This window comes from Sitophilus oryzae, unplaced genomic scaffold (genome assembly GCF_002938485.1).
Source record: "Sitophilus oryzae breed Bouriz unplaced genomic scaffold, Soryzae_2.0 scaffold_1582_pilon_pilon, whole genome shotgun sequence".
Classification (NCBI taxonomy): Eukaryota; Metazoa; Arthropoda; class Insecta; order Coleoptera; family Curculionidae; genus Sitophilus; species Sitophilus oryzae.
In genome coordinates, this window is record NW_022146261.1 from 173,889 (window position 1) to 188,291 (window position 14,403).

At 34.2% G+C, this 14,403-nt stretch overlaps 1 long non-coding RNA gene across 1 annotated transcript; it reads left to right on the top strand.

Annotated features, from left to right (window-relative positions):
- Positions 1-11,957: 11,957 nt before the first annotated feature.
- LOC115879603 lies at positions 11,958-13,991 on the top strand. Its single transcript, XR_004049736.1, has 3 exons — positions 11,958-12,004; positions 12,085-12,225; positions 13,890-13,991. It is a non-coding gene; the product is annotated as an uncharacterized LOC115879603 (long non-coding RNA).
- Positions 13,992-14,403: the final 412 nt, after the last annotated feature.

The following is a 14,403-nucleotide window of genomic DNA, read 5'->3' on the forward strand; positions in this document are numbered from 1 at the left end:
CATGTTAGCATCATCAGCAGATGATTATAAACTAAAGTACAATCTACAAGTTGAGCGTTTATATACTCGCTCAGTGGGCACCGAGTGGGCGTGGCAAAATCTAGCCAACCGATTCAGAGCCAACTGAGCGTAACAGTTAGATTTCCGCCACTAGAGTAGTAGGAACAAAGAACTTGAAGGAATTGGACCGTTGACTTTGTTCATACTATCTTTACATTTATTAATTCTGATGCTTTCATATGCATCTAATTGCCTGTAATTTGAGACTTGTTTAATTAATTTTAAATTATTAAGATCTATACAATGTCCTTTATCAACAATATGTCTAAAGTTAGGAATTTTCCAACGCAAGATTTATCCGGTCTACCATATCTTATCTGAGCTAAATGTTCTTTAAATCTAGTTAATATTGATCTTCTAGTTTGCCCAATATATTTCTGATTACAATCTTTACAAGAAATTTCATAAATACCCGACCTTTCCAGTGGAGATGTTTTATCTTTTGGATTACCTAATAATTGTTGTAATTTATTATTAGCACTATACACAAGTTTATAATTGACATTCTTAAAAATTCCTTTTAGACCACGGGATAACTCTCTATCAAACGGTATCGAAAAATATTTAGACGTATCTTTCTCCACTTGAAAAGTCGAATTTTCAGAAATCATTAACCTATACCTACGTTTTCTAATTAATTTATCAACTAGTAAAGGAGAATATCCATTACACTCAGCTACATTCCTAATGTAATCTCTTTCTATTTCATATCTTTCGTTGGAAAGTGGGAAACTAAGTAACCTATGAACTAAGAAATTTAAACTAGCCATTTTATGTTCAACACTATGATGTGATTCATTAGGAATATATCTGCGTGTGGTCGTATTTTTCCTATAGATATCAAATGCCAGGCAATTATTAGTATTTCTAATAACTAATACATCTAGAAATGGTAATCTGTCGTTGTTCTCAATTTCATGCGTAAATTTAATGGAAGGAAAACGATTATTTAACTTAGAAATAAAATTATCTATAGTGTCTGAATGTGTGTCAAAAACAGCAAAAATATCATCCACATACCTAAACCATACTCTTGGAAAATACCCAAACTGATTCTTAGCCTCCACTTCAAACCTGCTCATGAATAAATTAGCCAAAAATGGAGACAATGGATTACCCATTTCTGTACCTTCCCGCTGTTCAAAAAAGTTGTTATTAAATTGAAAACAATTTTGTTTCATACATAACGATGTAAGCTCAATATATTCACTCACAGTTTTGTTGTCGAGACCATTTGCGTTCAGTAATTCCTTTAAGTAGCCTAAAATATGTGGAATTGGAACACTTGGGAACAACGAAGATACATCAAAGTAGACCAAAATTTCACCTTCATGCAATGTTATATCTTTAATTTTGTTAATGAATTCAATATTATTTTTAACTGAGAAAGAAGGTTCATGATCAGGTAAATTTTCGAACTCCCTTGATAATCATTTTGCCAAATTATAAGTCGGAGAACCTACAGCCGAACAATTGGGCGCATAGACTTGTCCGGTTTATGAATTTTTGGCAAAGCATACAATTTTGGTAATGAGGGATTGGATACTTGCAATTTCCTCTTTAAAGAAAGATCAATAAGGGTGTGACATTCTTTTAGAGTTTTTTTAACGTCTGCTACCATCTTAGACAAAGGATTCTTTTTCAAATTTATGTAGGGGCTATTATCGATTAAGTTGTTAACCTTATCGTAATAGTCTTTTTTATCTAATGTAACAACCTTATTTCCCTTATCAGCTTTTAGATAGAAACAATCTTTGTTACGCAAACTCTTGACAATATTGTGCTCTGTTAGATTTTAATGAATTACTTGAAACGATATTTTTTGATAACTGATTTCTACAAGCCTCTTTTGTAAATACCTTAGAAGCCTCGGGCAAGTGCTGAATAGCAGTTTCAACACCAACAACGATTTCCTCCAAAGCGCTACCAGAGTTGGGCAATGCATACTTTAAACCTTTGTTTAATAAACTGAGCTCTTGTTTATCAAAAGTCTGCGAAGAAAGATTTTCTACTATGTTTATGTATCTTTGGAAAACATGTTTGTTTTTAGAGCTTTTTAATTTTTTAAACTTATTATTCAAAATGGACATTTTCTTAACAAATTTTGAATTGATAACCACAAACATATATCTCTGAAAGAGACACCAACATTCATACTCTACATTAGTTAGCTTATAAGTAAGTTTTTTGTAAAGTCCATAGGCTTCAATTTCAAGCATACTTCGTTTACTATACAGAAATTTGATTTCTAAATCAAGCCATTTTTGTTTTGCAATTTTCTCTACCTTATCACGCCAAAGCATCAGAATTAATAAATGTAAAGATAGTATGAACAGAGTCAATGGTCCAATTCCTTCAAGTTCTTTGTTCCTACTACTCTAGTGGAGGAAATCTAACTGTTACGCTCAGTTGACTCTGACTCGGTTGGCTAGATTTTGCCACGCCCACTCGGTGCCCGCTGAGTGAGTATATAAACGCTCAACTTGTAGATTGTACTTTAGTTTATAATCATCTGCTGATAATGCTAACATGGTTAGCGAAACGCGCGTCCAGTGTAAAAGTAAAAGTGTTTTGGTGTATTGTGGTGATTTAGTGTTTTTATTTTGCTCCTTCTAAGGGGTTGAAAGAAAAAGGCCAAAAATATTCATTTAAAGTGTCCCCCTTACTAATAAAATTGACGTGTCTATCCGATTTTTCATATTTTTGACTGCAAGAAAGATATTAAGGGCGGGAAGTTTTAAAATTGACACACTGTATATGCCCTACCTTAGCCTTCTGAGCTCAATCTACGGTAACGTGGATGAAGCAAGCATGTTTGTCCAGTAGGCCGCTGGTTTTGAATTTTGGCGGTACGATCTGTGATTGTCACGGCTACCGCTAGATGGCGTAGAGCGTCTAGCACTCTTGCCATAGTAGTATTATTGTACTCAAATGCTATTCTCTGCTTTTTGTTGGTCAGATCGAGGGTTACAGCAAAGTCGGCCTGACGATGGAGAAAAATCTCCGAAACCGGTCGTCGAATGGCTGTTCCCTTCGGTCTGATGAACTTAATGCAGGGAATAAGCATATATGTAGCCGAGACAACTACGAGACGATCAAGCGAATACGGGAATTAGGTCTGCCGGATCTCTGGCCAGATCAAACTTCTCTGGAAAATTAGCATCTGGAGTGAGAGGGCGCTGTTTCGCAAATTTAAATCACCCGGTACATATTTTACTGCTTTTATTTCCGCATCCGTTTTAGTCCCCGCCTCCCGCTAGTCCCGCTCTACGCGACGCCGCGGCAGCCATTGCTCATATTCTCATATCAAATATCGATTGTCGATTTCATTTTTTCGCTTGCGAATTTCCAAATTATTTGAGTTGTATTAACAATATTATGTGTGTTTAAGTGATCACTAATATCCTATATATTGCGCGAATTACCCAGCAATTAGTTAATTTTTATTTGAAGACCAACATGCGAACAAGGCCTATATTTCGCTCAAGAAAAATGTTGTATTGATAGATCTATGGAGGAAATAACAAAGATGAGTCCAGAATTTAGCCAAAATGCATAATTTTCTAAAAATACTGAAAAGTAAGTACATATTTTAAAACGTATGTTTAGTATTGCAATAAAACTGATAAAATTTTCTTCTCCCGGTGATGGGAGAAGCCATGACAAAAAAGTCAAAGATAATTCTACTACGAAAATACAATATTCTTTGCCTGAGGCTAGCCAGCTTAGCTTGTTTAAAAATGCTATATTAAAAACATATTTGTGAATTTTATTTGTAGATGGACATTTGCTGTTTATAAACTTTCGAGTCAGATATTAACATTCTTTGAGGATCAGCTATATTTTAATAATTGAGGAGTAAGAAAATTAATAATGTTTTGTATATGTAGACCAAAAATATGACAAGAATCTTTGAAAATATAACACAATGCCTTTTGTAATTATGTTGTTTTGTGATGATAGTAAAATTTGGTTGATATAAAACTGAAACATAACTATTCCTGCTCTATGAATGACTTTGTGATAACGTTACCCAGGATTTAACTAATTCAGGTGAGCAGTTAAGCCCTAGGCTCTAGTATATATTTTTTCAAGTTATTTAAAATACAGGGTTGTAAATTAGCTTCATATCTTTCGTCATATCTTCTTCTTTTTCAAGTGTTATATAGTTTCACTTCCATGTTTTTATAAAATATGAAGGGAATATTACACTAAATTTTAAAATAATATTTTATATGTCAAATAATACCAATGTTTTTTAAAATATGGCCATTTTTAAAGATTAACTTTTCTATACATTTAAAAATCACAAAATTGTAAATTCACATTTTCTTTTTAATTCAACGTATGTATAAAACTGTCCTCACATTTGATTTATACAAAGGTACTGTATATTGCAGGGCGTAGATAAAATTCGTCAAAACTAGATGAATACTTGTCCACTTTATCAAATAGGAATAGTTTTTATCTAACTACATATATTGATAAATAATTTATAATAGAAAAACACTCCAATAAAACTTCAAACGACCACTTTTAAAACCAATTATATTTTTAACACGATCCGATGACGATACAGATCTTGCTAAGACTAAACTAAAACTATCCTTATTTTTCTTTTTCATTTCAATATTTCTTTTAACTCTCTATCTACATATAATAAAGAGCTCTTTCTAATCTAAGTTATTACTTTTTTTAAAACAACACTTTCAGTTAAACTTAAAGTCTAGTCATATTTCATGCCGCTCCGAAAACTAGACCGTGGGTCTTGCAAGCTCAGCTCGTTCCTTAATATCCTAATATATCGTCATCGGCCTTCGTCTGTTTCTTACAGTCGGCCACAGCTACCCTGTTCATCGTCCTCGTGAACCTGTAACTGACAAAAACCAAATATAAATTTAAAGCTATAAGTTTCCAAATAAATAACACCAAGAAAAATTAGCCAACAATCAGCCAGTAGAACCAAGCCCTACTTCAGCTTCCTGGCAGCCATTTTTCTACGTGTTATTATTTGCCTTAAATCTACCGCAGCGTTCTGCGTTCGAGGAACGTCTTCCTCTAGGGAAACGTTTTCCCTACGAGCAACGTATTGCTCCTGAGGAACGTCTTCCTCTAGGGAAACGTTTTCCCTACGAGCAACGTATTGCTCCTGAGGAACGTCTTCCTCCAGGGAAACGTTTTCCCTACGAGCAACGTATTGCTCCTGAGGAACGTCTTCCTCCAGGGAAACGTTTTCCCTACGAGCAACGTGTTGCTCCTGAGGAACGTTTTCCTCCAGGGAAACGTTTTCCCTACGAGCAACGTATTGCTCCTGAGGAACGTCTTCCTCCAGGGAAACGTTTTCCCTACGAGCAACGTATTGCTCCTGAGGAACGTCTTCCTCTAGGGAAACGTTTTCCCTACGAGCAACGTGTTGCTCCTGAGGAACGTCTTCCTCTAGGGAAACGTTTTCCCTACGAGCAACGTATTGCTCCTGAGGAACGTTTTCCTCCAGGGAAACGTTTTCCCTACGAGCAACGTATTGCTCCTGAGGAACGTCTTCCTCCAAGGAAACGTTTTCCCTACGAGCAACGTATTGCTCCTGAGGAACGTCTTCCTCCAGGGAAACGTTTTCCCTACGAGCAACGTATTGCTCCTGAAGAACGTCTTCCTCCAGGGAAACGTTTTCCCTACGAGCAACGTATTGCTCCTGAGGAACGTCTTCCTCCAGGGAAACGTTTTCCCTACGAGCAACGTGTTGCTCCTGAGGAACGTTTTCCTCCAGAGAAACTTTTTCCCTACGAGCAACGTATTGCTCCTGAGGAACGTCTTCTTCCAGGGAAACGTTTTCCCTACGACCAACGTGTTGCTCCTGAAGAACGTTTTCCTCTTGGGACACATCAGAATCACTGTCACATCTAATATTAAACGGCTTAAGTTTATCTATAGCACATATGCCTTCGTACTTCTTTTGACTTCTCTCTGACCCAGGCAAATCTTTGACTACATATCGGTCATTGTCTAATACAGCAGTAATAATGTATGGTCCAGCATATTTAGGCAGAAGCTTTTTACTTTTTCCGTCATTTATGCCCACATTTCTTTTAATCAGAACTTGGTCTCCAACTTTGTAGTTTACATTTGCTAGTCGTCTTAAGTCATATCTTTCTTTTTGTAAAGCTTGAGTCTTTTCAATATGACACTTAGCTTGGTCTCTACGTTCTGACAAAGTGTTCTTATATATTGAAGTTCCCACAAGGGAAGACAAAAAGGAGTCGTTTGGTCCTCTTGGACGATATCCGAACATAAGTTCATGTGGAGTTTTTCCTGTACCCTTGCATACAGAGGAATTGATTCCAAATTTAATTCGTGATAAATTTTGGTCCCATTTTGCTTCGTCATCGGTCGTAGTGCTTAATCCAGTTAGTAAAGTTCTATTGTACCTCTCCACTTGTCCGTTACTACGAGGTGTTGCGGTGGCATTCTGTATGTGTTTGATATTTAATTTAGCCGTGTAATCTTTGAAAATTTTACTCGTATAACATGTACCCTGGTCACTTATTATTCTTCGTGGTGTTCCGAAGACTTCTGTAATTTCGTCAATAAATTTGATCAAAGGTCCCACTTTGGTACTAGTAACAGCTTTGGCAAATAGGTATTTGGTAAAACTGTCAACAGCTACTATGAGATACATATTTCCTTTTGTGCTCTTTACAAATGGCCCAAGATGATCAATATGTACTGTGTCCATAGGTGTAGCAACTTTCTCTATAGGGTGTAACAAACCAGGTCGTTTACCTGCAGGTTCTTTATTGTATGCGCACATAAGACAAGTGTGTATGTATTGCTTAATGTATTTCCTCATCAGAGGAAACCAGTAGTATTGTGATACTAGTGACAACGTTTTGTCCAAAGCAAAGTGTCCAGCCATGTCATGATGATAAGCAGTAACGGCATGTCGTGCATTTTTCGGGACCATCCATTTTAGTCCATCATCCGTGATTTTATATATACGGTTATTCTTTAACACATAATCTTTATGAATGGCTTCTTCTTCCTTGTCTTTTGGATGTTCAGACAAGACTTGATGTAAATATTTACAACGAGTATCCATCAATTGTGCTGACAATACCCAATCGTCTTCAGTGATGCTTATTGTAAAAACATCGATGTCCATTTCTTCATTAGTTGGCTCTTCCACAGGGTTTCTGCTCAGTGCATCAACGTGTGACATTCGAGGACCTGGCCTATATTCAACCTTAAAATTAAATTCTAAGGTAACTAACCACCAACGTGCTATTCTAGGAATCAAATCCTTCTTTGAAAAAGTACTTCGCACGGAACTGCAGTCAGTAATTACTTTGAACTCAAGGCCTAACAAGTAAATTCGGAATCTCTGTAGACAACTCACGACAGCCAATGTTTCTAGCTCATAAGAGTGGTATCGTTGCTCTTCTTTGCTGGTTTGTCGACTGAAATATTGAACAGGAGTTAACTTTCCATTCTTTTGTTTCTGAAGAAGAATTCCTCCTATTCCCAATTTTGATGCATCTGTATGCAGCTCTGTTTCTAATTCTGGGTCATAAATAGTCAATACTGGTCTCGTACATAAAATATGTTTAAGTTGTTGAAATGATTTCTGTTGTTCATCTCCCCATTTAAACTCTTGATTTTTTCTTGTCAGCATTGTTAAAGGTCTTGCAACTTGGGCAAAATTTTTGACAAACTTTCGGAAGTAACTAGCTAACCCTATAAACTGTCGTACTTCGTGAGGATTTTTCGGTGTTCTGAATTTCTCTACTGCTATAATCTTTGCTTTTCCAGGCCTTATGCCCTCTGAAGAAATCTCATGGCCTAAATATTCTAAGTTTCGTCTGAAATAATAGCATTTATTTGGTCTTAGCGTAATTCCTGCATCTTGAAAAACTTTTAGTATTGTTTCTAAGGCTTCATATCCCTTTTCAAAGGTTGATGATGGCAACAAAATATCATCCATATAAGCCAAAGCAGTTGTGAAACGTAATGAGCCTAAAATTTGGTTAATACTGCGTTGAAATACTGCAGGAGCATTGGCTAACCCAAAAGGCATTCTTAGGTATTCGTAATGTCCATCAGGAGTGACGAATGCTGTCTTGGCGATAGATTCTTTGGACATGGGTATTTGATGGTACCCCGAAGCCATATCTAGTGTTGTAAAATACTTGCTACCCTTTAAACGTTCCAGACAGTCCTCGATTCTTGGTAAGGGGTAACAGTCCTTGATTGTTTTCGCATTTAATGCCCTATAGTCTACGCACATTCTTGTTTCACCTGTTTTCTTCTTTACTAAAATAATGGGACTAGCATATGGGGAAAATGATTCTTGGATTATATGGTTATCTAATAAATCTCGTATTATTTCGCGCACTTTTTCCCTTTCTAAGAATGACAAACGATATGGCCTATACGTTACAGGTTTTGAATCTGATAAAGTGATTTCCATTTTGTTATTATGTATACAACCCAATTCACTTATGTCTTGGGCAAAACAATCGCGATATTTATTAAGAAGGTCGAGAAGACGTTTCTTCTCTGTTTCGTTCAAGGTAAGATCACAATTGATGTCAGACATTAATAGTGGCTTAGATAATTTTACATTAACTTTTAGAACACTTACCCCTTTGGGTGAGGTCTCAGGAACACATGGAAGTCCTCTTGCTATCGTATCCATCACCTTAAACTGCAAAGGGTTGTTGGATATATTTAATATGGGCAAAATACCAGCTGTAGTCGAGGCGACACATCGCGGCACTACGTATTCATTACGTGGCTTTTGTCGTGCGTGGAAGTCTATAAATAAATCACCATTATAGTCACTTGCGGTACTAAACTTTACATGTCCAATATTGTTAGGCGGAATAACCACATCTTCACTAACACTCATCTTTATTTTTGATGGTGGTAACTGATCAACTTCAGGTAGGTCCAACATTTGTGAGCTGAACAGTCTAATCTGATCTCCTTTCACAACCAAAACAACGTTTGTTTTGTTAATGAACGGTTGACCAATCATCACAGCTACCTCTTGAAGCTCATCTGGCACAATCAATGCAGACACTATGGCATCAGCTAAATCAACTTCTAATTTGATTGAACATTGGCCAATTGCTTTGGATTGTCCTCCAGCATAGCCGTTAATGAGCACATTGCACGGCTCCCATTGGACTCCACATTGTTTTGCCTCAGTGTATCTTAGTGTTACAGCAGCACATCCGGTATCTATAAGGCCACTGCAAATAAGTCCATTAACCTTGCACGATACTACGTATTTATTTATTGATGTTTTTTCTGGTAAGGCCATTGCCATTACTTGTTTTGAAGTACCTGGTTGTTCCGCAGGTTTATTTTTGAAACAATTTCTTTCCATATGTCCCAAACGATGGCATTTTCTGCACTCTATACGTGGTTTGGAACAAGTAGTGGAAATGTGCCCTAAAGTTCCGCAATTGAAACATTTTGGACGGTGTTGATTTTCTTTAGGGGTGCCGTAGCTTTGTTTTGAAAATTTGTAAACAGGTTTACGATGCCTATTATCAACAAACGTTTTGTTGTATTTTTCCCGCACTGGGACCTGCGGACGTTCCACTGGACCCAACGCGGCTAAATATTCTTTGTATAAAACTTCTGGAGTTTCGTATCGCCCAGCTTTGGCACCATTTTGTATTACAGGGTCACTAATTCCATCGATAATCATGGAAACAGCATTTTTCTCAACTATACTGCACGATCTAAGAAGTTCATTTTTAGCAAAATAATATTCGGTCCAAGATTCCTCATTCAATTTTTTCCTCGAAATCATTTTCTTTAAAGTTGTTGGAAAGTCGCGGTGTTCAGGGAAAGCGTCCAAAATCATCTGCTTCCACTGTTTCCAAGAATTGTCGTAATTGTTCAAACTATTGTACCAGGATTTAGCTAATCCAGAGAGCCTTGCTTGCATGTGATATATAATCGTTGGCTCATCCCATCCATTAATCTTTGCCAGTTGGTCGATTTTGTCAATCCACATAGCCGATGTCAAATGGGGCATATCTGGGCTGAACTCAGGAATACAATCCGATTTTATAGTGATACGAGGGCTTTTAGCTACCCGTGTATCCATTAAGTCTTTGACCAGTTGTTCTAGTTGATTAATTTTTTGATTGGCTTCCTCCAAACCTGAAAACTGTACACTTGATGGTGTGGCTAGGCCATCTGTATCAACAGCAACCGGCATAGACGAACGTGGAGGAGTATGTGATTCAGGTGTTGGTGAAACGCGCCTTTTTCGTTGACGGCGAGATCTTCGATTCCTTTCATAACGGCCATAATCAGAACTGTCGCTCGAACTTGAACTTGACGAACTATGACGTTTGCGAGACGTTCTTGGCATTTTAAAATAGCTTAAAGTCTACTCCTACCTTTAAACAATGTCAAATATAATCCAAAATAAACTTTCTCACACCACAAAATCACAATCCAGCCAACTTATTTCTGGGACACCCTGTAGTTTTAATCAAATCACAAAAAGTATATAAACGTTCACAGTATAGCACGTGTACTATCCCACCGCTGCACTAATAGAAAAACACTCCAATAAAACTTCAAACGACCACTTTTAAAACCAATTATATTTTTAACACGATCCGATGACGATACAGATCTTGCTAAGACTCAACTAAGACTATCCTTATTTTTCTTTTTCATTTCAATATTTCTTTTAACTCTCTATCTACATATAATAAAGAGCTCTTTCTAATCTAAGTTATTACTTTTTTTTAAAACAACACTTTCAGTTAAACTTAAAGTCTACTCATATTTCATGCCGCTCCGAAAACAAGACCGTGGGTCTTGCAAGCTCAGCTCGTTCCTTAATATCCTAATATATCGTCATCGGCCTTCGTCTGTTTCTTACATTTAATTTCAAAATATTTATTGATATTTTGCAGCTCCATCAGCACAATAAATCATGTTATGTAATTTTGTAAAAAAAAAATAAATACAGTGTTTTATTTTCTAATGGGACTAATAACAAAATTGAACATTGCAGCATAATCAGGTTTCGCTAGACAAGAGAAATATATGACCATGAAAGTGTATAGAAGATAGGCCTGAAAATAATAATATTCACTGTTAAAATAAAATAAAAGTGTTTCAAGTTATAAAAGAACTAACCAGTGTAGAAAATTCACTTTCAAAAAGAAAACATAAAAATGGTTGTAAGTAAAGAAGCTTATATTCTATTATTTCTTTATATAAACTATTTTGTTTAATTTATTACATCCTAGTTTAAATAAAATATTTCCTATTACTACTTTTGTAAATAATTTTAAGTAATCGGGTCTAATCAATTTTAAAATAGTTAGAAAATAAATTTGTTATATTCTAACGTATATTTTTTTATATTTTATATTTAATTTAATAGGTAATTGTTTATATTAACTTTTACACATGTATTTATAATCTCTTAGTTATAAGTATTTATAAAAAGATCGTGTTGCAGATAGAGGTGATCAGCAATATGTAAAATTTGTAGGTACAGTTAAAGTGGAATGAACTGATATTTTTATAGAAACAGAACAAAACTACTAAAGGGAAACGAGGTGAAGGCTGTATGACAGATGAATCTGTCACTTGTCTTGTGGAAAACATGCTTTTCTTATGGTTAAGAAGTGGTATATCATCTTCATGTTCTTTCATAATTGAAGCACCATCATTGTGTATCATGTAGAAAAACTGCCGATATTCATAGGTAATCCCAAAGCGTAATATAAAATAATTTACATCCTATATTCCCTATATTTGTAGGAAACGTCAGTCACAAAATCTGAAATATAGGGTAAAAGAGCCTCACTGCAACTTCTGATAAGACTATCAGAGAGATCTGATAAGACTATCAGAGAGATAATATACAATCAGAGAGGGTAAAACATAAAGAACGGACTATCTGGTAAACTATTTTTTTTTGTCTTTCAATATTGGTTTTCACATATTGGAAAAAATTCACTTATTAATTTACCTTTGTTTTAGTGATTTCAAGATAGTGAAAATTCACACAAGAATATCTATATACTTATTTACCTTATGAGTCTATACCCAACAGGAAAATAAAAGTGCTAGTAGATAGTGGGATAAATTTAAAGGATAATATAATATAAACTCAAAAATTAGGTTAGGAACTAACAGCGCTTTCAGATTAATACCATCGAAGGTGTAATCTTGCTATACAGGGTTATTCACCTCATTCGACATGGAGTATTGTAGCCAAATATTTTGAATTTTTCCAAATTATAAAAGTTTTGGGTTTGTTTAAGGACTATTAGAGCTACAATTTAAACGTACTTTTATAAGATACAGATTGTTCAGAATAAATAAAAAATACCAATGTTGTATTTTTTTAAATGGAACACTCTGTATATTATGAAATTTTTAGTTTCTCCAATTAAAATAAAGATAACTTTGATTAAGGTTTATCTCTAGGGGAATTTAAGTTTTTAAAACCAAATATTGTACTGAAGTTTTTCTGTTTTCTAAATTTTGTGTTGCAATAATAAAAATAATACTATCTTATACAGAGTGTCTAAAAATTTTATTTTATATTAAAATTTATTTTAAATAATTACTAGCTTTAAACGGCAATAACTTGTTTAATTTAAATGGAACACCCTGTATATTTTACGTGAATCAGATGCACAATTTAATTGTATTATATAACGTTTTACCTATATCTTCAAATTCTCATAGAAAATGCATTTTCTTATAATATTGACATTTTAGACTGTACCGATGCTAAAAACGATAATATTGCTAGCCCATTTGTTTACAAAGAGATAACTATTTAAATCTTTGCAAAAGAGTGTACCATTAATTAAATATACCACCATTATTTCCGCCCAAATATTAATTAATCACATTTAGTTGTGTTAGTTAATAAATTATTATAAATAAAGGTAGATGTGAATCAGAAATCAATATATTAAAAAGTTATGAATATGAACGTCTCTGTTATTATAAATAAGCATTTATCAAAAAATGACATAAAATTTAGAAGGTGTTACTTTTACCACATTGTCTAATACACATACAAAATTCAGTTTTTTTAGTACTGGAGCAATTATTAATCAACACAAATAGTCAATTAATATATGTAGTTCAAATACTGAGATCATATTAATTAGTCCTCTTTTACATCTACTTAACTAGTGTTTGATATTTTTATTTATTTGGAACACTGTAGTACTTGTTGCAAATAATTATAAATAGTTCTACAACAAATCCAAAACTTACAATTTGTAAAAATCTAATCGTTTAGCTACAGTACATTACTCCGTGTCTAATGAGCTGAATAACCGTGAATTAATTAAACCAACATTTATAAAAACGAACAATAAATTTTATAGAATTAATCTCAAATACTAAAATACCAAATAAATCTATTATATTTAGTATTGTAGAAAATGCTGATGTTCATACAACCATCTGTTCCAACGCACTATGATTCTCTGAAATAATGCTACAATCCAAAATTCGATATTTTTCATTGGACTTAGATTAGATGTAGGACGTAGATTATAATATTTTTTCAAGAAGTACATATAAAATATCGGTATTCTTAATAGATGGTTATTTTCTTTTAATATGATATTTAGTCAACATTAACAACTATCAAACTAAAAATTTCAAATTTTCAATGTTTATGTTTGTTTATATATTAAACCAACAGGAATAAATTTTTAATTTGTCATGAAAACAGCTCACATTACAGAACACATTACAGATCAAAACATATCACAATTACATAAAAAAAATGACATAACCAGTATTATATTTTCTAGGTGAACTATGTTCTAAAACAAATTGCAGCACCATCAGGGTTAACATAAAGATATGTCATCAAACAAATATACACTCTTCAGTTTTTAGAGCAACATGACCAAGAAGCAATTGTAGGATAGTATTGAAAAGGAATATGCACTCCTAAGGAAAATGACATGGGGTAATATATCCCAGTAATTTCAATAAACAACAAATTAATATGCTGAAATAAAACATCTATTAGTTTCAAGTTTCATTGTCTTTATTTAATGTTGATTTTTTGTACAAAATTTCAACATTAGATATAATATTAATTAAAGAAGATATTTTATTAATTAAAGAAGATATTTTATTTCATAATATGTCTGTCTTCCACTTTCAAATAAAAAAATGTATTCCTCATATGGTCTTATACGAGAATTCATATATGGCATACTGCAATTAATTATGTGTAATTTTTATTAGTACAGGTCTGACATTCTTCTAGCTCTTCTAGCATTTGGTTTGGTTTGGTTTGGTTTGCGAACAATCCAT